Below are 25,813 nucleotides of genomic sequence, written 5' to 3'. Positions count from 1 at the left end.
TTTTTTTCCCCTTTTCCCTTTGTGCTCCATACTGCTTAATTTCTTCATATAAATCTCACATTTTATTGACTCTCTTCAGTTGTGTCTACCATGTTATGTAAACCATTCTGTATTCTTTTTCAATTTTTGTCTGTCTATATCTTTCAATAACAGCTTATTGAGATATAATCCACATAATATAAATTCATCTATGAATTGTTTGATATAGTTTTGTCATTTTTTCCCACTCCATTTGGAATTTTTCATAGTAACCTGTTTTTCCATTTTGATTTGTATTATTTCAAGTCTTTTAAAAATTATTTTCAACATAGGTTTTAAAGTCCTTCATATTTTCCTCTTATCCAAAATTGGGGGGCTGTTCATCCTCCAGTTCTAGTGCAGCATGTGGTCAGTAATTTTTAGTATGAGCTTACCTGCACCGCAGGGTCTGTCATTGTGCACAGTCCATCTGTTCTGGGTCCTGAGAGAACCCTTGCAGTGGGCTTTGTGTTTGCTCCTTCCAGGACCTCTGAGGCTTTCTCTGGTTCACCAGACATACATTAGTTCCGCAACACCATTAGTGCAGGAATTGGTATCTACATCCATACCTGAGGGAGACTTGAATCTAGGATTGCTCATGGGTTACTATTGCTTTTCTTCTCCTTCAGAACCAAAAAGTCACACTCTCCACAGCTTTACATTGGCTTGTAGAAGGTCTTCTTCTCATCTCCTTTTTTTTATAAGAGCAGCTTTTCCAGGGCCTCAACTCTGCTCTACACAAGGCTCTCCCAGAGTTTCTACACGTTCAACTTTAGAATTTGTCTGGTTTTAAATTCTTTCTTTGTTTCTAGCATGTGAGAATTTCCACTTATTTCTTTTGAACTCATATGCTTTCTTTCTTTTTTTTTTTTTGTCATATTGAATTTAGCATTTCTTTATATCTGTAATAAGGCAGTTTCTGTTAGCTCAATGCATAATATTGTAATTAAAAGACATCCATTAAAGTTTCTTTAGTAAAAAAAAAAAGTAGAAATAAATTCTGAAAGAATTTTAAACCTAAGTCTTATCATATTGAATTAAGTATCAATTTAAAATACAGGTTATGGAGCTAGAATACCTGGTATGGAATCCCAACTGTTCTTCTATTTGTCTACTCAACTTGAGTAAATTACCTAACTATCTGTGCCTTTATTTCATTAAATATAAAATAGGGATAGTAATAGCACCCACATTTTAGGGTTTTCTGAACATTAAATTATCTTGATACTCTTAGAGAGCTTTGGACAGCATCAGGCACACACATTAAGTGCTTGATGAAACTTAGTTGATATCATCATCCTCTTCAACATTATTGTATTAAGTTCTGTATATGGGATCCAACCCAATTGTTTTCTGAACCACTCACAGTCAGATGTCACATTCTTTTTGTATTCTCAGAGCCTACAACAATATTTGTCAAGTAATTGGTATTCCTAAATATTTGTTGATTAAAAGTTGTTCAAAAATATATATGTATATATATATATATATATATTTAATTCAGTTGTTCAAGTCATACTTCTTTAGTTCCCAGGTTTAATAATATTAAAATAATAATACCTTCCTCAATAAGTTACTCTGAGAAGTTTTATAGTGAATCTGAATGAGGATCTAATTTGAAAATTCAATAACAGCATTATTATGGGAACAATAATATAGTGGTAAACATTTAAAGCAATTAAATATAACAAAAATATGCATTTGATAGAAATATGATTACAAATTAGAAATACAGATTTTAAAAAATTGGAAGATGTATCACATATAAATAAGTATTAGTAATAATTGCTCTATCTATGGCCATGTTCCAAAGCTGGACTGAGATGATTCCACAAATCTAGAAATGTACTGAAAATCACCAGATGGTACACTTAAAACGGTGGATTTTATGATGTGTAAATTGTACCTCAATAAAGCTGTTTTTTAGAAAGAAAAATAAGTAAATAAAATCTTATGTTATTAACAATAATAATTAGGAAGTGGTTAGGGGAATGGTGATAAAAATAAGACACATTAACTTCCTCATTTTTCTAAAGAAAAGTTAAATAGACCAGACCAATGTTTTTTAAATTGCTCTGACTATAACCCACAATAACATGCATATTTCTCATTACTATCCAGCACAAACATATACATTTCTTATCCAACATCTTGATATATTTCATTGTGAGGTAAAATGAGTTTTTAATGTGGGCCACAGCTAAAGACTTGAAATGCACTGCACTAAATTTGTTTTATGACCTGCTAATGTGTTGTGACCCATACTTTAAAGATCAATGAATTTGACCTTGTGTTTTCTTGATGTTTGTAATTAAAATATGTTGGTTCAAGTATTACTTTACAAACACATCTTTGAAGTAGAACTTTTTTATACAGATATGTAGGATCCACAGTCTAAAAAATATATTTAAGTAAAAGAAATGTGTCAATAAGGAAACACACACAAAAAATAGAAAGCATAAATCAAAATTTAAAAGTAAAAGACATTTGTTCAAAATAGATGAAAATAGGTTAAACACCATCATTATAAGGCAAATAATCTGAAACTAGGTCCAAGCAACCTGATCATGTGTTGTTAAAGATAACAAAAAACAATAAAAGTTTATAATGATAAGTTTTGGTAAAGACATTTTAGAAAAACAATCAAAAAAATATGGTTTAATATATCAAAATCTACCAGAATTCCAGAGAAAGCTCAGTTAAAAAGGCAAAATATATTTTGTATAAAGAGTACAATTCAATGAGAAACTGATAAAATTTTTATAACATATATGATTGGTATGAACTTTTTAATACTTTTATATACCATTTATATGAGATGCTTTTGTAAATCAATATTGTATTAGTTACCTATTGCTGTGTAAATTATTCAAAATTTAGCAGCTCAAGCACCAAACATTTATTATCTCACTTTCTGTGGGTCCAGAATTCAGGAGCAGCTTAGCTGGGTGGCTCTGGCTCAAGGCCTCTCATGAGGATGCAGTCTAGATGTTGCCTAGGGCTGCAGTCACTTGAAGCCTTGACTGGGGCTGAGGAGTCACTGCCAAGATGGTCCATTCACGTGATTGTTGACAGAAGGCCTCAGTTCTTTACCATGTGAGTCTCTCCGTAGGACTGCTTGAGTGTCCTCACAACACGGCAGCTGGCTTCCCCTACAGAGAGTAATCTAAGAGATAGAGAAAGGCATAGACTGTGTTCTTTAACCAAGCCTTGGAGATCACATGCCATCACTTTTGTCGTATTCTATCCATCACACAGAAAAACCCTGAAACAATATAGAAGGAGACTACATCATAGATATTTGGAAGCAGGAATTTTCGGAGCTCAACATGGAGGCTGGCTATCATCAATTTAAAAAACATAATGCCCAAAATGCACAAAGGCTACCAGTTTCAAAACACAAAGGAAGGCATACAAAAATCAAACATAAAAACACACTAATAAGTTTTTAAAGTAAATATTGTAAAAATTATCTGTCAGATTGTAAACAAATTATGTCTGAAAAGCCAAGTGTTGAGGATTAGGAACAATAGAAACCTCAGATTTCTGGGGGGAGCATAAATGATTTCAATCACAGTGGAATCCAGCATTATCTACTAAAGTTCTGAATATCCTAATATCCAGCAATACTGCTTCATAGAATTTCTTGCTCTATCCTAGAGAACTTTTTGCGTATACACACCAGAGGGTATGTCCAAGAATTTTTTTTCTTTTTCGCGGTACGCAGGCCTCTCACTGTTGTGGCCTCTCCCATTGCGGAGCACAGGCTCCGGACGCGCAGGCTGAGTGGCCATGGCTCACGGGCCCAGCCACTCCGTGGCATGTGGTGTCTTCCCGGACTGGGGCACGAATCCATGTCTCCTGTATCGGCAGGCGGACTCTCAACCACTGCACTACCAGGGAAGCCCCAAGAATGTTTTTAACCACATGATTTGTAATAGCAAAAAAGTTAGAAATATGATAATTTGCATTTGTTTAGTTATCTCTCTGTATATTGAATGGTGATAAACTTAAAATTTTTCTTTTCCTAGTTCTTTATTCCCCAAATTTACTATTATGAATTATATCAGAAACCAATAAAAAATCCAATGGCTAAAGTAATGAAATAAGGTGAATGAAAGGAAGAAAGAGCTGGAAATAAGTGTTTAATATGAACAGTTTCACAGACAGCACAGACAATGTTATCCCTTAGCCTTCAGATAACATGTTGAAATGTAAGAAAAAAGGATCAAGTTTAAATCCAACTTCTCAGTGCTTGGGTGGCACAGGGACCTTGTGTCAGTGCCAGCTCTGAGTATTAAAAGGGCAAAATTGAAATGCAGTTTTTTGATGACCCTGGGGCTAATGATGGGGTTGATAGTAAGAAATGGAACCTGTCTCAGAAGATAGATTATTTCCATAGACTATGATTCTCAGAGCTACTTTGACTCAGACTTCCTAGAATCTAGAATACACACAGCCATTACTCCAAAAATGACTTTCAAAAGCCTCAACGGCTTATAAAGTGTGGTACCTTAAGGCATCACACATCTGTTGCTGCCATTATGAACTGGCTGGATGGGAAACAGTGGTGCGGCAGGGAGAGGGGACGGGGGGCAGTGAAATATTTTCAGTAGCTTCCTCCTTTCTCAGCCACCTCACTTCCCAGGCTTTTTCTTACACTCTCTGTTCAATCCCACATGTCCCTTGTCAGGGGCCCAAGGAGTTTCAGCCAATACAGTCCCTGCTCTGCCTGGCTCTGGCCTGGTCACCACTGATGCTCTTGGCATGGACCCACTGGCTGAAGAACTAACATCAGGCCTTGGGCATGACTTGGCATTAGAGCATGTCAGGCTCAGGTCCTCTCTCGGTCATGGTAGTCCACCTCCAAGGCAAGGATTGCTTCTCCCTGTTGAAGGACAGTAAACCTCCACTAGTTGCCACAGTGAACCTTGAGTTTTCACCATCCTATAGTTTCTCTAGGGATGTAAATCTTGGTTTGGTACGTTCTTCAAAATAAATCAGCTTAGAGTCTAACAGTCAGTATAAACAGTCAAGCTCATGATTACAGTACGTTGTGGTGATCATTTAAAATAATGCCTAACAATTCTAGAGCATATGTTCCAGTTATTGTTATAAGGGCTTTACATAGATCAGTGCAGTTAAGCTATACAAAAGTATCACATTTTATAGATGAGAAACTGGAGGCATAGAAAGGCCTAACTTCTGAGTCTCTGCTCTTCCATACTACTCTGTATTGTCAAGAGTGCAGCGGAAGTGCAGAGAAGGTACATAACTCGTGCTTCAGAAGCTGGGAAGAAGAAAATACATGTAACACTCCATAAAACACCAGGGTTCATTCAGCTCTTCTGATTGGCTGGACAGAGACCCCTTCTTTCTCACTCATTATAAGTATCACTCCCACTGATGCACTCCCAAAGAAAATAATCTCTCCATAGATAAAAAGGCTGTTTTTAAGAGTCATGTACCACAATGTTCATTGCAGCTCTATTTACAATAGCCAGGACATGGAAGCAACCTAAGTGTCCATCGACAGATGAATGGATAAAGAAGATGTGGCACATATATACAATGGAATATTACTCAGCCATAAAAAGAAACGAAATTGAGTTATTTGTAGTGAGGTGGATGGACCTAGAGTCTGTCATACAGAATGAAGTAAGTCAGAAAGAGAAAAACAAATACCGTATGCTAACACATATATATGGAATCTTAAAAAAAAAATGGTGCTGAAGAACCTAGGGGCAGGACAGGATGCAGATGTAGAGAATGGACTTGAGGACATGGGGAGGGAGAAAGGTAAGCTGGAATGAAGTGAGAGAGTGGCATGCACATATATACACTACCAAATGTAAAATAGATAGCTAGCGGGGAAACAGCCACATAGCACAGGGAGATCAGCTCGGTGCTTTGTGACTACCTAGAGGGATGGGATAGGGAGGGTGGGAGGGAGATGCAAGAGGGAGGAGATATGGGGATATATGTATATGTATGGCTGATTCACTTTGTTATAAAGCAGAAACTAACACACCATTGTAAAGTAATTATACTCTAATAAAGATGTTAAAAAAAAGGCTGCTTTTATGTCACAAAGGTGGGATGACCTGGTGGGCCCTCCAAATTAACCCTCATTGTCCATTTATAGAAAAATGGGGCAGGGGACCCTCAACACAAGGATGTCCTACATGATAACAGCTCAAAAACCTCAGTCTCAACTAATCCTTTTGTTGTGCTTGGACTCTGCTCTCTCTCTGTCTTGAACATTACCTATGAGATTAACAGCAACACATCAACAACATCAAAAATCATTCTTCACTTATTGAGCACTTACTATGTGCCAAGTGCCAAGTGCTTTACATGGATTATACCTATACATCCTCAAAACAATACAATAAATAGGGCTTCATTATTATAATTTTATAGAGGAAGAGTCTCAAATAAGAGAATAAGTAATTTGCTTTAAATCACACAGAGAGGAAATAGCAGATCTACTCTGTAATATGAGTCCTGTCTCCAAAGCCTTTGCTCATAACCTTTCATATCCTCCCTCCCTTTGCCCCTTCCACCAACGCCAGCACTCTTTCTTTGAGAACATCATTCCTGGGGCCAGCCTCCCACTCCAAGGAAGCCCATCATTCTTGCATACATGGATCCTTTGAGCCTCAGGGAAGCCAGTTCTGATAAACTCAAATCTCAAAGAAGGCACACATTGTATTTTGTACAAATTGGTTCCCAAGCATATCCCAAGTAGATGGTTACACTAATTTCACAGATTTTTTTGTGTGTGTGTGGCTTTTCACATGGTGTTTTCCCAGTTTTCCAAGGAAACAAATTATTCAAACGAATAAATAAATGGCCCAAAGGAAAAAGAGTTAAATACACCTTCAAACATTGGTAATGGACACGTACATAGTTCTGGATGTCTATAAGCCAATGTCCTAAGTCCTCAGCATGCAGTTGTTTCATCCAACTTCACTCATGACCGTCAAGCCCATGTTCTAGGGATGCTGACATATTCCCCACTCACCTCAGATAGTGGGCATTTTCTCTCTTGCATAAGTTTTTCTTGCTATGCCCTCTCTCTGGAGTGTCTTTCTCCCTTTTTTGACATCTTCTGTCTGCCTGAACCAACTCATCTCTAAAGCCCAGTTTAAAGTCTTCCCTCTCTATGGTGCCTGCCCCAATAATCCTGTTTTGGAATTGATTGCTTTCTATTTCAAAGAACCATTGCATTTTGTTTAAGCTTCTTTTTTAACCTCATAACACTGTGATATGTGTACTGGTTTAGAGTTATTTATAAATATGCCTGTCTGTCTTACTGGATTTTAATCTCCTTATATAAATTTCCATTTCTGTTTGTGTGTGTGTGTGTGTGTGTGTGTGTGTGTGTATATATATACACACACACACATATATATATGACTTTACTCCAGAACCTTCCCGTTCTACAGCTTTTAGCACTTAGTAAAGGCTTAAAATAGATTTGTTGAACAGGAGAAGAGTGAATGGATGAAATTTTCTCCTTAGTGACCCTTATTAAGGTTAAGAATATAAATCTTCCTCAAGGAATTGGCTAAATGACCACAAATTTCACACACACACACACACACACACACATTCCCACAGGGAGGGAGGAAGGGAAGGAGAGAGAGGGAGAGAGATGGATATGAATACATGTAGATGTTTTTTAGTCAGATAATAATAACTAATATGTGATGATTAGCATATACTAGGCACTGTTCTAAATACTTTACCCATATTAACTCATTGAATCTTTACAAAATCCTAAAAGATAGATATTATTAACATTCACATTGTACAGATGAGAAAACTGAGGTGAAAAGAGGTTAGTAATTTGCTCAAGGTCTCAAAGCTAGAAGATGGTGGAGTGAGTTGAGGCCTGCATGTTCCAGCCACTGATGATCCATTGGATACTAAACGTATGAATCTTTAGCTAATGCACTGATAAATAGAAAAGAAACACCATTTACACCAGTACATTTGATTTCTCATTCTTGCCCCAGGAGGCCTGCTTGAGGCCCTTGGCTCCCTGGTTAATCCCTATTGTCCACCATCACCCAAAATGAAATATTATAAAGACTCATTATAATACTATAACAGAGAAAAATAACAAGAGTTGATAAGGAAGACACTTCAAGACACCTTTAGGTAAAACACACTTGTGGACTGGCTTTACATCCTACCATGTATGATTTAGCTTCAAAGGAATGTGACCAGACCCACTCAATGAATGCAGATATTTGTTTAAACGTAATAATTCTCTTTTTTCTATGTTGAAGAGAGTTTTTAAAAAATTATCAGGATTTTCTTTTGGATATTTTAAGAAAGTGTTATTTTTTAGTCCAGAAAAAAACTGATTATTTAGGTCATGACCTCAGTACATATGAGAAGTCTCTTTTTTTTCCTGCATCTTTCTTTGAGTCCCTCTTTATCACTGTCACACCCAATAGCCCTCAGACCTCCTTTCAGTGTTTGGAGCAGAGGGACCTTCCGCTTCAGGGACATTCTGAATACACTATACAAAATAGCTTCTTACTTTTATCAGATGTGGTAGCTTGTCTCAAAGACACTCCCCAATGATCTCTGCCTCATAGTATTCTTACTCTTGTGTAGCCATTGTCCTACACACTGAATAGGGCTTATTTTGTAAACACTAGGATGTCATGGAAATGGTAGAGTATGACTTCTAAGGCTAGGTCATCAAAGACACAGTGGCTAACATCTTGTTCTCTTTTGGATCACTTACTCTGGCAGAAGCCAGCTGCCATGTTGTGAGGACACTCAAGCAGCCCTCTGGAGAGGCCCATGTGGCAAGGAACTGAGGCCCCCTGCCAACAGCCAGTAAAGGAACTAAAGCCTCACGCCAATGGCCATGTGAGTGAGCCATCTTGGAACTGGATTTTCCAGCCACAGTCAGGTCTTCAGATGCCTGCAACCCTGGCCAACATCATAACTGTAATCTCATTAAAGACCCAAGCCAGAACCATCCAGATAAGCTGTTCTGGAATTTTCAATCTATGGAAACTGTGTAATTATAGATGTTTATTTTTTAAGCCACTGAATTTTGAAATACTTTGTTACACAGAAATAGATAACTAATATGCAATAGATAACTAATTTCAGAATTTATGATAAATTTTGCCAATGCCTTTTTACACATTTTCACATTTTGTCTTCTCAAGAAGTCTTGATGAAAGTACTATCATAGTAGATTCAGGCTAAAAGTAATCATATAGCTATGAAGTGCCTGAATTGTCCTTGAACCCAGATCTGTCTGTCCAGTTTCTTAACCATTATACTGAAGCGTCTAATGCCTTACTTTTGTTAAATCACCAAAATAACTCTGACAGAACAGATGCTATCCGTCCAGCTATTGGTCTACGAGGGTCTCCCATACCAGGAAATAAAAACTCTCAGCCAGAGTGTTCAGTGTTTCAAAAGATTACCTTCATTTTTACTAGCTTATTAACTACTGTGAAAAAAAAGCCTACTTAAAACAGCCAGCATAAAATTCGTACGGTCTGTGTTATGTGGTAGCTTACCTAATAACCCTCTCTCTCAACAGATACTACGGGGCTATTATTTGAGGAAGTCCTTATTCTAATACTTTACATTAAATTAGACTAGACTTATGAGTTGACATGCAGCTGCCAGTAGAAGGGTTCTCTTTATCCCCGCATTTTCTTTTATTTAGGCCAAAAGCAACATCAACTGGTAATCTTCACAAATAATGTACAATTATCGCAGGTGAGAGAGATAGAGAATTGTCTAGCAAAATAGCAAGACTTCCAAAATGGATACTTTTTAGGTTTTGCATTTCTAGCTTACTGCCATCTGTGGATAGGGTTGTAAAGTCCCAGGAAGGGCTGACTGATGGAGGAGCAACTTGTCAAATAGCACATGAGATGAGACAAAAGTGGTTTTAAAATAGTAATGATAATGAGTAGCCTTATATGGCCCTTTTAATTTTATAAAATCTCTTTACATATATTTGCTTTCAGGATTCTTAAAATTCTATAAGAAATTATGACAATGTCAAAGATGATGATAATGTCAGCTATTATTATCTCTATTTTACAGATCAGGAAATTGAGGCTCAGAGAAATCACGTAAATCACTCAAAGTCATGAAACTGGTAATAGGACCTGGAATTCAAATCCCAGGCTTGATTTCATTCCCAATAATCTTTCCTGAACATGACTCATGTATCAGTCACCTTTGTACACGTCACTTAGGGGGCACGCCGCCTCACCAATAGTAGACCCTCAATGTATTTTATTTAGTATCGCTGAAAATGGGATAGAGCTTATATTGCAAGTGGAGGAGGAGGGGGAAAATGGGTTTTCAGGGAGCCAGTCCTATTGTTTGCTTTCCTTTCCTACTTCCCTCTGTGACTACTGAGCAAGCAAACAAAAGAGGAGAAGCCAATGAACTGTCTCGCAACTAGATTCCATAATGATTCCCCAAATCGAGACATTTTCTCATCTGCTTTGTTTCATTCTCCCTCCTGAAAAATGGTGGGACTATTCTCTGGAAAATACCACGCATTCACTGGATCTTTTCTTCTAGGCATGAGGGTCATCTTGATACCCTTTTCCCCCTCACCTCCCTGCACATTATCATTTGAATAATCAGAGTGAAATGTGGGCTATGGTAGCCTAGTTTTACCCAGAATACCTGGCTGGGTCGTTCCTTTCTGACCATTCTCATTTCAGTACAACACAGGTTAGGTAATAAACCGCTCACAGAAACAGTTGCTTTCATGCCATTCAGCCAGCAATGTCCAAGCCCATTAATTAAAGCCAGATTCCCAGATAATCTCATGATACTTATGTGAGGTCTAGGTGAGAATCCTACTTTAAGAGGTAAATAGCAATTTCAGTGCAAGTGGGAGTCCCAGATTTTTCTCTCCTCCTCCCTCCCCCTTCCTTCTCCCTCCCTCTCCCTCTCTCTCCCCAGAAGCTGACAGTTGTTGCTCAATGCCTCACTGAAAACAATAAAACCATCCCATCCAGGGTGCTTGTTCTGTGCTTTTCTTGCCCTGGTCAATCTGTATACCACAAGTAAAGGCTTTATGAAGAGTTAATAAACACTTTATCTGTGTACCTTTCATAGAAAAGTAACATCCAAGCCTAAACACAGTGGCAATCTCAGGAGTTTTGTTTGTGTGAGTGTGTGTGTGGTGTGTGTCTGTGTGTATGTGTCATGTTTCTTTGAGACTGCACCAAAGTTTGCATCCATTTCATTAATAAAGTTACTTATACAGAGAGTATTGTTGCTGTTTATCTTTTTATTACTTTAGAAGATAATATGTAACTGCATGCTTTTTCTTTAAAAAAAAAATCACACTATGAAAGAGACCATTGATTGACATTACTTTGTGTGGATGTAAACCTATGCTGATGAAGAAAAAGAAAAATCAAATCACGTTGCCATGAAAATATACACCTAGAATCTGGGCTGAGTCGTCCAGCTTCACAGCTTCAGTATTATTTCTCCTTTATCAGTGTGCTTCAGTTTTCTTTCTTTTTTTCTCTCTCGTTTTTGTTTTTGCTCCTAGAGTTAGTTACCTTATTCACACTAAAACCAAATTATGCCTTTTCTCCTGGGGAGTTAGAGTTTTAGAAGTATGTGTTCAAACTATTAATATCCAAAAGACTCCTGGTGACTCTGCAACACACAGCTCTGATGTAAACTGTAAAAATATAGTCTTCAGCTATTAAGTACAATGAATGTGGTTTCTGAGTGCATGTCTACAATGATTTAAATGCCTCATAATATATGACTGAACTTAAATGAATACACTTAAATACTGCAAGCACATTCATTAATTAGATTAACCTTTAAACTTCTATTGTTAACTAGAACCTCATTTTGAAATTTGGACTGAATTTTCCGTGGCTTATTACAGTCATTATAGCTTATCACCGAGATGTGATATGCCAGAATTCCATAAGCACATACCAATCGCATGGCCCTAATTTTCTCAAAGAATGCCAGCCTCCCTTAGTATTTTCATAAATTTTTATATAGCCATTATGAAAGCATAAGATTATTCTGAAATTGACAAATGGTTACTTCGTAACTCTAGAACTGAAACAAGATTCTAATTAATGTGTTCTGTTTACAGATAACTAGCATACATTCTGCCCTGACAGTCAAGGGTGTCATGTTATTACCACCAAAGTTAACTGGCATTTGTAATTGCACCAAATGATGTTATATCTGTGGAATGTTCTCCCATTAAAAATGTTATTTTCCTGAATTTCCACTATGTGTCAACAAATGGGTATTTGAAGAGATTCTTACAGAATTAGAATTGATCATGAGGGATCAGTAGAAAATGGGACTAGAATTTATGGCAGAGTTCCAACGAGGCTGGCTTTGTGACTTAAGAGCTGAGCTATGCTCACCAAAGAACAGTAAAAAGTGAAATTCACAAAGACAAGATATTTAGGACTTTGAAACAATATTTCAGAAGATTAGGGGTCATTCGTTTGCAACACTTTACTTGAGTTGATTGACTTAAAATCAATACAAGAATTTTTTATAAAAATTGTCTTCTTAAATCCTTGAATTTCTTTTTTACAGTGAGACAACTTTATAACTTTAATAAATTGACTATCACTAAAACATTCTGTGGGGATTTTGCTTGCTTAGTTATTAGGCATGTGGGCTTTGGAGTTAGCCAGATACCATTCACACTTGAACTCTTCTACACAGGCCTAGTAAACTTGGAACAAGTTGTTTATTCTTTCTAAGCCTTCATTTCTTCATCAGTCAAGTGTGGATACAGTAAGCTTCACAGGGTTGTTGTGAGGTTTAAATGAGGTAGGGTGTACAAAGGTTCTAAGTAGCATTCTTAGCACACAGTAAAATCCAAAATAATGAACATTATTATAAGGGCAGTGAACCTACTTACCAATTTACAAGTGGCCCAAATCATTAACAAATATATAAATATGGAAATATGGACATTTTAATTTTATTTCATAAATAGCATAACTTCAAGTATCACACGATCTATCAGAATTATGAAAAGGTATTATACGACTTATTGAGGAGATACCCAAAATATAAAACTAAGAGCTCTCTTTCTTAGAACAGTGTATTACACACACACACAAACACACACCCTCTGGAAAATAGTAATTCTTAATTTCTTGTAAATGCACAACTATCCCCAGAGGAAAATTGGAAGATCCTACAATCTGGTCCTGGTGAGGGAGCTAAAAACTATAGATTCTCCTCTGCTAGGTCATGTTTCCAAACTGCTCATAATGCAGCTCAGCTGAGATAGCCCAACCAGCACTGATTTCTCCTCTACCCTAAGTTCCATCAGAACTTAAGAAGGTAGTTTGAGGTTATTACCTACTGTTTTTAAACATGATGGTCTTCAGGGTCAGCTCTGACCTCTAATTTTAATTCTTTCACTAGCTTGATTTGTGACCTGGGCTAGTTATTTAACCATTGGAGACTTTATTTTCTCATTCATAAATGGTAATAATATTTCAAGGGCTATTGTGAGAATTAAATAAAAAGAAGCTTATGTTAAAATGTGCCCAGTTCCAGGCATAGTAAATGACAGTCTTTTAAAAAAAAAAAATACCTGCAATGGCTTTACGGTGTCTCAAGTTGACTAAGCTAAACTGTATTCCTTAGAATCCCCCTTCCAGTATGTTTCCAGATAGGGTGAGCTCCAAGAGATAATTTTTCAAGAGAGTCAGACAATGGAAGGTAGCACACGTTTTGTAACATACACATACCTCCTCCCAATTGTCTAATCAAATTCTATGTGCTGCTATGAAGATATTTTACCGATGTAATTAAAGCCCCAAAACAGCTGACTTTAAATGAGACAGATTGTCCTGGTGGGGCTCACTTATCAGTTGGAAGTCCTTTAAAAGAGTGCATTGTTCTCTGAGAGAGAGACAGACAGATAGACAGATAGACAAACACTCCTACCTGTGGATAACAAACTCTAGCTTATGTCCATTGGGTTTTAGTCTATTCGTGATCTTCCGTCCTGTCTGTTCTATGGACTTCGAATTTGCTTAGTCCTCAAAATTAATTACATAAAATAGTGTATTGTTGGATAGATGATAGAGAGATAGATAGATAGATTCACTATATATCTATATGTAGATATATAGGTATGTGTGTATGTGTGTATATTCATTACTGTTTCTGCTTCCCTGGTTGAGCTTTGACAGATACAGTACTTAATTTGATGACTACCCTTTTCATTTTCTTTAGATCCTTTTCATATTTATTTAGGTTCTGTTCCTGGTATAGATGGGCAATGCTGAAAAAATAAAAATCAGTAGATTTAAGATGGGAGAATGGCCCAAGGCCACCATTGTTTAGCAGTATATAAACGTTGTCAATAATTTAATCTCCTATGTGCAAATGTGAGTTCAATTGTCACCATGTCATCTACTGCATAATAAATACTCAGTAAATATTATATCCCTTACCTTCTCTCCCCCAGCTCACAATATTTAAGAGGAATAAAATGAACTAAGGCATGCATTCTATTTTATTAATTTAAGAAATAACTTCTTAGAAATTACTATGTGCTGAGCACTAATTTATAAACATTAAGTCATTTAATGCAGATAGCAATTCTATAAAGTAGACAATACTATTATCATTTCCATTTTAAAGATGAAGAAACTGAGCAAAGAGGTTAGGTAACTTGCCTAAGGCCACCCAGGTGGTAGATTTGAACCCAGAAAGTCTGGTTTCAGAGTCAGTGCTTTTGACCATTATGCTTTACCATGTATATGAAAAAAATATGAAATTTATAGAATTATAAATGCAATACAAATTTATAATATTACTCTATTAGTTTGCTAAGGATACTAAACAAAATATCACAGACTGACTGGGTAGTTTAAACAAAAGAAATTTATTTTATTACAGTTTTGGATAAGATCTAGGTGTCAACAGGTACAGTTTCTACTGAGGCCTCTCTCCTTGACTTTCAGACAGCCATCTTCACACTGTGTCCTCACATGGTCATTTCTCTGTGCGTGAGCACCTCAGTGTCTCTGTGCTGCCAAATTTTCTCTTCTTATAAAGACACCAGTCAGATTTGATTAGGGCCCATGCTAACAGCCTCATTTTAATTTAGTTACCTCTTTGAAGGCTATGTCTCCAAATACAGTCACATTCTGCTGCGCTGAGTGTTAGAGCTTCAACATGATGAATGTGGGGAGGACACAATTCAGCCCCTAACAATTACTGTTGCTGGTATAGTATTAATGCTCTAACAACAACCTTCCTACATTAGATACCGAGTAACTGAAAAGTGAGAGATGATTTGAGCAGATGAGTAGATAAGCATGGAATAGCTCATCCTGAACTGTGCTAGGGCCTCTGATCATTCTTCTACGTTTTGACTTCTGGAAAATTGTGAAGCATTTTGTTATTTCCTGCCTAATTTATATATCTTAGTTAGGGGGGATTTAGGAAACTGCAGACTGGTTATTATTTCTTAGACTTTAAATTCTGCTGCATTACTAACTAAAGTGCTTTTTAACCCAAAGAAAATAGTCTCGACAGAAACCTACAAGTTTCAAAGTTGTCATAAGAGAAATTGGTGCCTTGAGGAGCCTGAGAAGTTTTCTCATAAGAAAGGGAGAAGTGAGGCAAAGGATAACCAAGAAGAAAGATAGCACCCAGAGGGTGTTTTAAAATGTCTTTGAAGCTAGGACAATAGATTGGGGATAGGCAGGGTAGCTTACAATTTCAATAACTAGAAGACTGCACACATTTATAGCTATTTTAAAGAAAGGAGCCTTTCCTTCAGCTTGGAGTTCCCAAGGCTTATACTCAAAGGAAGGCATTAGGTAAGATCAGCAAATAATCCTGTTTTATAGATTAGCAGCACAGAGGTAAGGATTGTTTTCTCCAATATTCTAAGAGTTGTTTTGCTTAACATATGAAAGAGAAACCCTGAAAGATTATTTAAGTGCCTAAATGAAGGAGAAAAATGAGAGAAGCTTCTGTTTACTGAGCACTTACTATGCACTAATTAAATGGCTAATATTTACTGCATATTTAATATTATCCAGTCACTATGTTTTTAACAGCTTTGCTCATTCACCATCGCAAGTAGCTTATAAAATAGGCACTATTACAACCCTCATTTTATGGATGAGGAAAGGATTTTAGAGAAGTAAAATATCTTGACCAGAGTATAATCAGGATTTGGGCCCATGGAGTATAACTCTAGAACCCCAGGGCATAGAGAACTTAGGACAAATGTCACCATTATCCCACTTGATCCTCTCAATAACACTGGGATGTCCAGGTATTACCCTATTACATCAATGAAAAAACAAAAACCAGGAAAGATATCATTTGCCTTAGGTCACACAGCTAGTAAATCACAGAGCCAGAATGGAATTCCAGGTTTTTCTAACTCCAAAATTCTTCTAAGAATGCCACATTGCCTTTCTCTCTGGTTCTCTCAGGATGGTTGATAGAGGAAAATAACAGGAATATTAAAACATTATTTCATTCTCTAGCTAAGAAAGCACTGTATCCTAAATAAAAGGGTATTTCCAACTAGAATATTTATAAAGGTTAATGAGAAACGAACTGAAAACCAGCAGGGAAATATTCCCAGCTATAAATACCAAACTTATACATTTCTAATTATATAAGAAAATATCTCAAGCAGAAAGTCAAATGTTTTCCTCAGATGCAGGTGAATCATCTGAACAACATTTTTTATCATTTGCTATCTCTATTTTGAGTTAACTCTGACTGAATATTGGCAATGTCACTCTATCCAATCAAATGTTGTTGAATTACCATGTAGGTGCTTAAAAGGGGAACTGAGGACTCAACTACTACAGTGAGTAACTTCTCATAAAATCAGAGAAGATAATCTGTGATTGCTCCCATCTTTCTCCATGGACATTATAAGGGTGTTTTGTATTTTTATCAAAAGGTGGAAAAGGGGTAAAAAGCAATGGATGGAGTGGATTGGGCCTTTTTTTAATGGAAGTAGGCTTTTGCAAAGCTGACAGCATATATCTTGTAAAGGCCTCCTTTTCACCAAGTGTATTCATGATTCAGAAGGCAGAGGCCCTGGTGGCATCTATGAGCATCAACTTGAGCAGCCTTGATGACCACAGCGGCAGCAAATCTCCAAGTTTGGGGAGGGACCATAAGGAGATAACAGTGTTGATCCAAAGTAAGTAGAGAATCCAGGGCAAATTCCCTTGTCCCACAAGGAATCTCTCAACAGTTTCCAAATCACTTCATACCTGCCAGGAATTCCTCAATCTGTTTATCTAGCTTCTACAAAAGCCAGTTCTTTCTTATACTTACAAGGAAAATGAAAAACAGAGGGGGTCAGATAATAACTCGCCTTAGGTCACAGAGCTGGCAACTAACAGGATTCCTTGTCCGTCAGACTAATGGCATCTCCTTTGTTAGCCTTATCTACCCTAATTTATTACAACTCCCTACTTACTAGACCCAGGAGGTTTCACAGTGTCCAAAACACCTAAAAACACTGACATCCAACGTCACCATCTTTCTCCTCTTGCTTCCTATGGCATTCATCATCCTGCCTTTCCTATTTCTGTTAATGTCATCAACTCTTCTTTTCAAGCCATGCAGGCTCAAAATCAGTCATGTTAAACTCCTTTCCTTACCAAGTCCTGCTAATTCTGCTTCCATAAGATCACTAGAAGGACACTATCACCTACCTCTCACTTAAACTGTATCAAAAGCTTCCTAATCTATCTCCTTTCTTCTAGTCACACTGCATTCTAAGTCAAACTTTCTCAAATCTATCCTCATACCACATCCAAATTAAGCTTCCTAACATGTCATCATATCGCTCCCCTAATCAAAAACCTTTTCTCCCAAGTTATCTCAAGTGACTTCTACTGTATCCCACTTCATTTTGAAAGCTATACATCAAATATTCCATGAATATATTCCAGGTCATACAAGTTGGGTGTGATCCTTTTAAATTCATTAGTTTGGGTTTATAACATTTATAATATCTTATTTCTCTTAATTTTCTTATCTCCCACTCTACTATTTCGAATTATTTGAAGGACAGAGACCACATCACATTTTCCACCTTTTATAATTGCCAAGTAGGTAATTCATAAGTGTTCATTTCAGCTGGCTCCAACTTAATCAAATAGACTGGAATTAAAGTGTCAAGGTCTGCCCAGAACTAAACCCTCAAGTTTAAGTGAAATAAAACAAATCCATAAGAACATTAACACTCTACACATTATGGTGCATCTTTTAACCACTGGGGATTGACTTAGGTGATTAGGACGAAGAGGGAGAGACTACACATGGATGGGTCCTGCTCTCAGCAGCATCCACTGTAAGGGGAAATGAGGGAAGAGATGACTATTAGACAAGGTAGAAATGGTAAGTCACACTCAGGAAAGAAAACCAAGATGGACCAGAAGAGTGAGGCAAATCAATGTCTTGGGAGGTACAGCCAGCTCCCTGGTGACCACCTGGTCTATTATTTTTTAAGGTCCTGGAAATAAATGGTACCAGATTTCTATCTGATATTCCCTTGTGATGAAGTACACACAGCTTATATCTTTCCCTATTTGTTTCTTTCATATGAGCAGTATAAAACTGGCCTTCCCTCTATCATTCTAAGCAACATGTCTTTATCACATGAGTCCTTGCTAAAAGAAATCACGGGGTGGTGGGGGGAAGAGAGAAACAGTTTTCTAATGTAGGGAATCTCACCCTTATCAGGTTAATACAGTGAGAGCTTGTAGGAGAAGCATAGGAAAGGGAGCACATTACAAAGGCTAGAGTATTGCAAGTAATTCAAACAGTTGTGTTAAAATGGAAATCACATAAACATTACAAGTGTGCTTTTCCGGATAAAGGCTCCGCAGACCCAATTGCCAACAGGAATGAATTTTAATGTCTAGTTTATAACCTCTGAGGTGCTTGAAAATCTAACACAGTTGTTGTTAAAATGTGATACTATTATAGCATCCATGCAATTAACAATTCTGCAAGGAACATTCCCTGCTGGAAAATTTAAGTTGGCCTCACATTGGGAAACAAAGCTATTTTTGATCATTTAAGATGGAATGTGTCTAATTTATTGATCTGTAAATGTTACCAAAATATTTGACCCCAAATATTGAATCACATTACTACACAAGTCACTCTCTCCATGGGATAAATGTAAATATCAACATAAAAACTGACATTTATGCTGGTTTACAGTCTCCCGTTTTTATGAACTCAGTCACTTCTTTTCAAATCACTTGGGTCTTGAAAGCACAGTTAGCAAAACATTACAGACCCCAAATGCAGGTGCCAATAGAAGCGTTGGTTCATGGAGTGGCTGCTTTGTGGCCTAAGAAAGCTTTATTTTCCACGTTCTAATGCGGTTCCATGAAATCCCTTTGGCAGGCCTCCATTAAAGAATATGGTTTGGGTAATGGTTTGCTTATTAGTAGGAGAGCAACTCCTGATATTACGAAGACTTATAAAGAGTTAGTCACAACTGCTCATAGCTTTCTCTAAGATCAAAAACTTCATCTCATAAACCCTCAGATGATAGGGAGTGAAAAGGAAATGGCATTTAAATCCATACCTCAAAATATCTTTTTTCCTTCTCAGAGAACACAAAATCAATGCTCCATATAAAATCAAAACTAAATTTATCCCTTAGACCCAGGGCTCACCATGCACAGAGGAAGCATACAGAGTTGTATATATAATCTTGAAACCCCAAATTCCCACCATTCCGATTATTCCTTGGTTAAAGCAGCATGTCCTCAAAAGGTCTCTCTTAAAATTTTATGTTCTCTGGTGAGTCACCCTTCTATACATTAACATATTTTAATTTCCATTTGTTTCTCAGTGACTGTCTTACAAGAGAGAAGGGTTCTAAGAGACTGGCCACAAAATGGGTAAATTTTGTTTCAGGACAAAGAGGAAAAAGAAATGAGCTGAACATGGCATGGGGGCAGGAAAAAGGGCAGTCAAAGATCAGGTTAGGGGACTTCCCTGGCAGTCCAGTGGTTAAGATTCCATGCTTCCACTACAGGAAGCATGGGTTCAATCCCTGGTCAGGGAACTAAGGTCCCACATGCCATGGGGCATGGCCAAAAAATGAAAAAAAAATTTTTTTAAATAAATAAAAATTTTTTAAAAGATCAGGTCAAAACCGTTAAAAATGTGAGTCTTGAATGTGAGGGGATTGCTCAAGGAAAACTGGTTTCTACAAGAAGGTGGGGGGCACAAAAACAATGGACCCAATTTATAATACTGCCCAGAGGCAACCCTACTAAAATGAGTAAGATATACATAGAATATTAGCTAAAAAGTGATCTACCAGGAAACATTGTCCCAATTAAAGTATTTGGCATTGTTCCTGGAACCCAGTGTTGGGAAAGGCAATCTGCCAAGAGCCCTGAACCCTGCACTTCTTGCTGGATGTACCAAGAATGCAAAGACCAAATGCTCTTTACCCAAGCATTTCTCAGAGTTGTACCAATTTTTGCAGGGAGCACCCTTGAAGGAAGAAGAAATGTCTCCCTCTGGGACTAAGAGACCGCTTATCGTTAGCTACAAAATGGTGAGTTCCCCAAATGTGATGTTCCTTGGCCGCAATGAAATCTGAGTATGGCAAAGCATCCATGTGACCCTTATTGCATCGTCTCTGCAAGACGTGGGGAAGGGCAAGGAGAACCACCACATTTGCTGATGCTCATGATGCTTGCTGTACCACGAGCAATAAAAAGTTCTATATCTCTGATCCAGGAGCCTGTGTCTTCTCAGCATCCATAACACAGGTTAACCCGTTAGCTAACAAGTAGGGCTACATCCCAGACCTGACACCTAGGAATTGCTCAACAAAAGCAGCAATTATTATGAATAAAAAGCATGCATGTCAACAACTCTACCAGAAGTAACATGGAAGAACTAGTGATGCATTCCAACATTTGAAATCAAGGGTGAAGGTTTTAAAATACAATCATTGCACTTTAGTAAAGTACAGTGCAACCAAGCAATCAATGACTAAGGATCAGTCCTTCCTCTGGTCAGTCTAAAAGTACAAAATCACGTTTACCTTTAGAGTTACCTTCATGCTAAGTGCTGATGCAATTCAGGACTCTCTATTACTCTAAAATTTTGCTTCCTTGCCATTCTTAGAAATAATAATAACAGCAACAAACACTAATATGGCTCCCAATATTGTAAGTAACTTATATAAATATTAATATTTCAATCCATACAGCAGCTCTATGGGGTAGGTGCTATTATTATCCCTATTTTGCAGACAGACATTGAGGCACAGAGAGGTTAAATAACTTACTTTAAGCACCCAGCTTGTAAATGGCAGATCAGGGATCTGAACTCTGGTAGTCTAACTCTAAAGACTGTGCTCTTAACTAGTACGTTATAAGTCTTTCCAGAAAACAATGGTTTATTATGGGCTGAAAAAAAGGAAAACTAACATTTTTGAACCCCTCTTGCTGCCAGGTGTTTTTACAAATTTATTTCATATAATCTTCTCCTTGCAGGGAAAATATTATCACCATTTTTTACAGATAAGGAAACTGGGGCTCAGAGAAGAAACATAATTCTGTTAAGATCACACAAATAGGCTATTGGAGAAACCAGAATTTTTGAATTGAGGTTTGACTTATTCCAAACCCCATGCTCCTTCCATTACACAATGGTGCCTACAAGACTCTTAAAGAAAAGGCTATGGGGCTTCCTGGTGGCTCAGTGGTTGAGAATCTGCCTGCCAATGCAGGGGACACGGGTTCGAGCCGTGGTCTGGGAAGATCCCACATGCCGCGGAGCAACTAGGCCTGTGAGCCACAACTACTGAGCCTGCGCATCTGGAGCTTGTGCTCGGCAGCAAAAGAGGCCACGACAGTGAGAGGCCCACGCGCCGCAGTGAAGAGTGTCCCCAGCTCGCCGCAACTAGAGAGGGCCCTCACACAGAAACGAAGACCCAACACAGCCAAAAATAAATTTAAAAATTAAAAAAAAAAAAACAAAAAAACGGCTATGGATACACAGCACATCTTTCCTAATGACTAATTTTGTCTATGATAAGCCTTTTTTGACTTAATCAGAAATGGGAACAGATAGAAACTGTTCAAATGACAAGGTTATCTTGTCCCTAGATGCTTCCTATATTATTTGAAAGTTTTTATTTGTTTGTTTAATATGCCTGACTTTGTATAGAGGAACTCCATTCCTTGAGTATTTGTCAATCAAGTTATCATTTTAGTGGCAGACTTCTTTTTTAAACTCTGTACTTTAGTATCATACAGTTAGCATTGGACTGGATGCTATGACTGAATCTCTACTGAATATCTAAATTAAATGGCTCCTGTTTGGGGCTCATTTAAAATGCCAGAATAGCGGAGCTGGAAGAGGTTCCTGAGGCAACTTAATCTCCCTTCTTTGAGGAAATCAAGGCCCAGAGAGGTAGGTGAGCAGCTTTCAAACCTAAAAAAAATTGTTAAGTATGGAACAGTGAACACTCATATGTCTGGAATCTCGATCCACCAGTGGCTAACATTACATTTGTGCTCACTCACTTTTGCTTTATGTATTTGTATATGAGTGTGTGTGTATACCTATTCGTGTGTATATATACATATATATATACACATATATATGTGTATATATATATATATACACACATATATATGTGTGCATGTACAGTTGATTCACGCTACTCAAGATGGTTACATTCTACAAAGTCACCGCAAATGCTGAATTAGTGAATATTGAACCGTTACTCCCAGGGAAAACACAGGATTCGGTTCCTGTGAGCTTCTGGTCACAATATTTTCATCAGCCAATCAATACGTAACCTTGTTTCATGTGTATTTCTGTTTAAAGATACCTTATTTAATATTCTTATTAATTCAGTAACAGTGAACTCACAGCCAACAGCACTATAACTCATGCCTGAAGGAAGTTTATCTAACAGAAGCATTTTCTCCTTAAGGCATATCACAGTTTTCTTTCATTTAGAATACTAGACAGCATGACAGTATTACATTTGGGGGCCATTTTAAATAGGGAAATCACCAATGAAAAGCACAAAAAATATGAAGAAGTACCACTAACTAGACTGCAGAGAGGATACTTGTTTACAGTATGAGAAATGATAAAAGAAGGCAGAGATGTGTTGTCTGACCTCGTCTGGGAGCACACATGGCAGGCAACTCAAATTTTTCTTCGTTCCGCCTTTGGCTTCAAATGGCCATGAAAACACTGTGAGTATTGATCTGAGGATTACAAATAAATTACCTAGTAGGCGAATTTTCAAATACAAAATCTGTGAATCATGAGGCTTGGTTGTATATATTTAAATTGAACCGTTTAAATTAAGTAGCGAAGTTTACGACATTTCACATTAAATGTGTCAAAGCTGGTGAATTTTGAGTACTATGGATCTGAAGCAAAAGTGAAAAATAATATAGAAAAACATTTTGGAAATTTTTATGGCCTGAGGGCCCACAAACTTCCCATTTTGGGGAATCATACCTATCTTTTTTAGGCCTCCCTGACCTACCTGAGTTGCAGCACACCATACTCAAGTTCATGACCATCCGAATAGATAAGGCCAACTAGAGAGTATTATCTTAGATATTCCTGGAGTTACCAACAGAAAAGTTAAGTATCTCAATTATCTGTATGTGCATGTAGCAGAGTTATCTGTACACTTGTCGATGCCTTTTTTATGCCGATTATGGATTTCCCCCTCTGATATACAGTATTTCCCTGAGCCAATCCCCAGTGACCGTGGACCTAACATTTTTCACAAACACTCTAAATCAGATCGCAGACACTGCAGCAATGCTGTGAGACTGCAGTAAAGCAGAAAGAAAGCACACTCTGTGACTCAGTCTTGAGCACCATGTTTGTATTTGTGCTGAGTTGCCTATGTAACCATGTGGCTGAGAAGCTAGAGCCAAAAGCAGGCACAAAAGTATCAACTTTAGCTTCTAATCAAGGCCATCCTTTCATTGAACAAGGACCAGTCATCATCCTTGGTCTCACCAACTTTCTGTATTTTCTCCCAGCCATCATTGTTGGGAATCACAGATGCTGATGTATGAATGGGAATAAAATGAGGAGATGAAGCCTTGATCTTGAACATGTAAAACACATATTACTAAGAGAGTAAAAGGGACTTTGGGATTTTTTAGATGATCTAGATTCACCATCGATTGTAACAAAAGTCTCATGATTCTTATATGCCATGTGCTTGGCTTAGCTGGTTTGGAGGAACTTTCTGAGGGCCACTTGTACCATAAATAAAAGCTATCTTTCCCCAAAGACTTTAATGAGAAAAACTTCAACTAGCTGCTGCCTCCACCAGAAACATCTCTCGTAGTTTTCCCATCACACCCTTTGATGTAAACACACTGCAGTTCACTTCACTTCTGTGGTCCTGACAGCCCTGAGTCCTTGCACATGACAGTTCCATGCACCTGAAAGTCCTTCCTCCCCCTCCGTCAACTGGCTACCTCCTCTTCCTCTTTCCAGTCCTTGTTTCTCTACCACTTTCTCATGAAAGACCCTCTGAACTATTCCTCAGAATGACTTAACTTTCTTTCCCCTGCTGTTCAGTGTTCCATGTCCCTGGGCTCCCCTCAGTCATAGAGTCCTTCACCCTAGATTTAATCACTTGCCCTCAATCCTGTCTTCCACACTAGAGCGTGAGCCTTTTGACTCCCGGCAAAGACTGTCTTTTGTCTTGTTTGTTATTTCATTTTCTGTGTCTCGCACAGTGCCTAGTAGGATAAGAGTTCAAGGAATGTTTGTTGTATGAAAGACTGAATAAATGAATGAGTGAATTTGAATTTTCACTTGCTCTTATTAGAAGTATCATTTGTCCCATTGAAATGCCTAACCCTTATTTTATACATTTAGAATTCCTATAGTGAATTCATAAACAAGGTTTTCTTTAAATGCTTCCATATTTTCCCTGTCTCCTTAGTTTTCCTCAGTACCCCTATTCAGGAAGGAGACTAGGTATGAATTTAAACCAATGTATTTTAAATTGCCTGCCAATTGCAGCTTTCCCACAGTGTCCTAATCCCCCTGTAGGGGAGAGATGCTGCTACCAAGCACAGCCCCTGGGTTGCACAGGAAAGAGGCATAAGAGAATGGCTGCTAGGTAATTCACACAACCTCATCACTCCTCAACCAACTCAAAGGACGATACTCTATGCCAACTTCTCTTCCTGAGAGGTCACATATGTCCTTTCCATCCCCTGAGCATCTGAGTGTGTGTGCACCTCTTGGGAGAAGTTGTCACAGGTCCTAATGAATCAATGTGAGTGAACGAGGTCTGGGTCCCATCATTTGACTCCAGCCACACTTCATCTTTCATGTAGCACGAATGAGCTACACCAGACCTTTTTTTTTTTTTTTCCAGAGGAATAAAATGCCTTTAACCATTCTGAACGAATCAGTCTCACCAGGCTGCAAAACGCTCAGACATTCAGCTCATTTCTCATAATCTGTAATTAAACCCAAGACCTAGTTGGAATGATAAAGAACGATATTTTCACATGCTCAGCAACATTAGCATGGGAAGAGTAAACAGGGAAATTGGACACAGCAAACTCAGCTTCTCAAGGTGAATAAACATATGGAATGATTTTTTCAGGCCAAGCATTTGGAGCCAAGGGCATTTAAAATAAAAGAAAAAAAGAACAACAACAACAAAAGAAAACACCTCTGATGACATTTGCCTGGT

At 37.7% G+C, this 25,813-nt stretch overlaps 1 long non-coding RNA gene across 1 annotated transcript in view; it reads right to left on the bottom strand.

Annotated features, from left to right (window-relative positions):
- Positions 1–2,916: 2,916 nt before the first annotated feature.
- Positions 2,917–25,813, bottom strand: part of LOC141279254 (uncharacterized) — a 62,414-nt gene continuing 39,517 nt past the window's right edge. The window contains exon 3 of the long non-coding RNA XR_012333225.1: positions 2,917–3,184. This is a non-coding gene — a long non-coding RNA (uncharacterized lncRNA). The remainder of the gene's footprint in view (positions 3,185–25,813) is intronic.

The sequence above is a fragment of the Tursiops truncatus genome, chromosome 8, assembly GCF_011762595.2.
Source record: "Tursiops truncatus isolate mTurTru1 chromosome 8, mTurTru1.mat.Y, whole genome shotgun sequence".
Classification (NCBI taxonomy): Eukaryota; Metazoa; Chordata; class Mammalia; order Artiodactyla; family Delphinidae; genus Tursiops; species Tursiops truncatus.
Note: the sequence above shows the minus strand (reverse complement) of the source record. Positions and strands in the feature narration are given on the sequence as shown.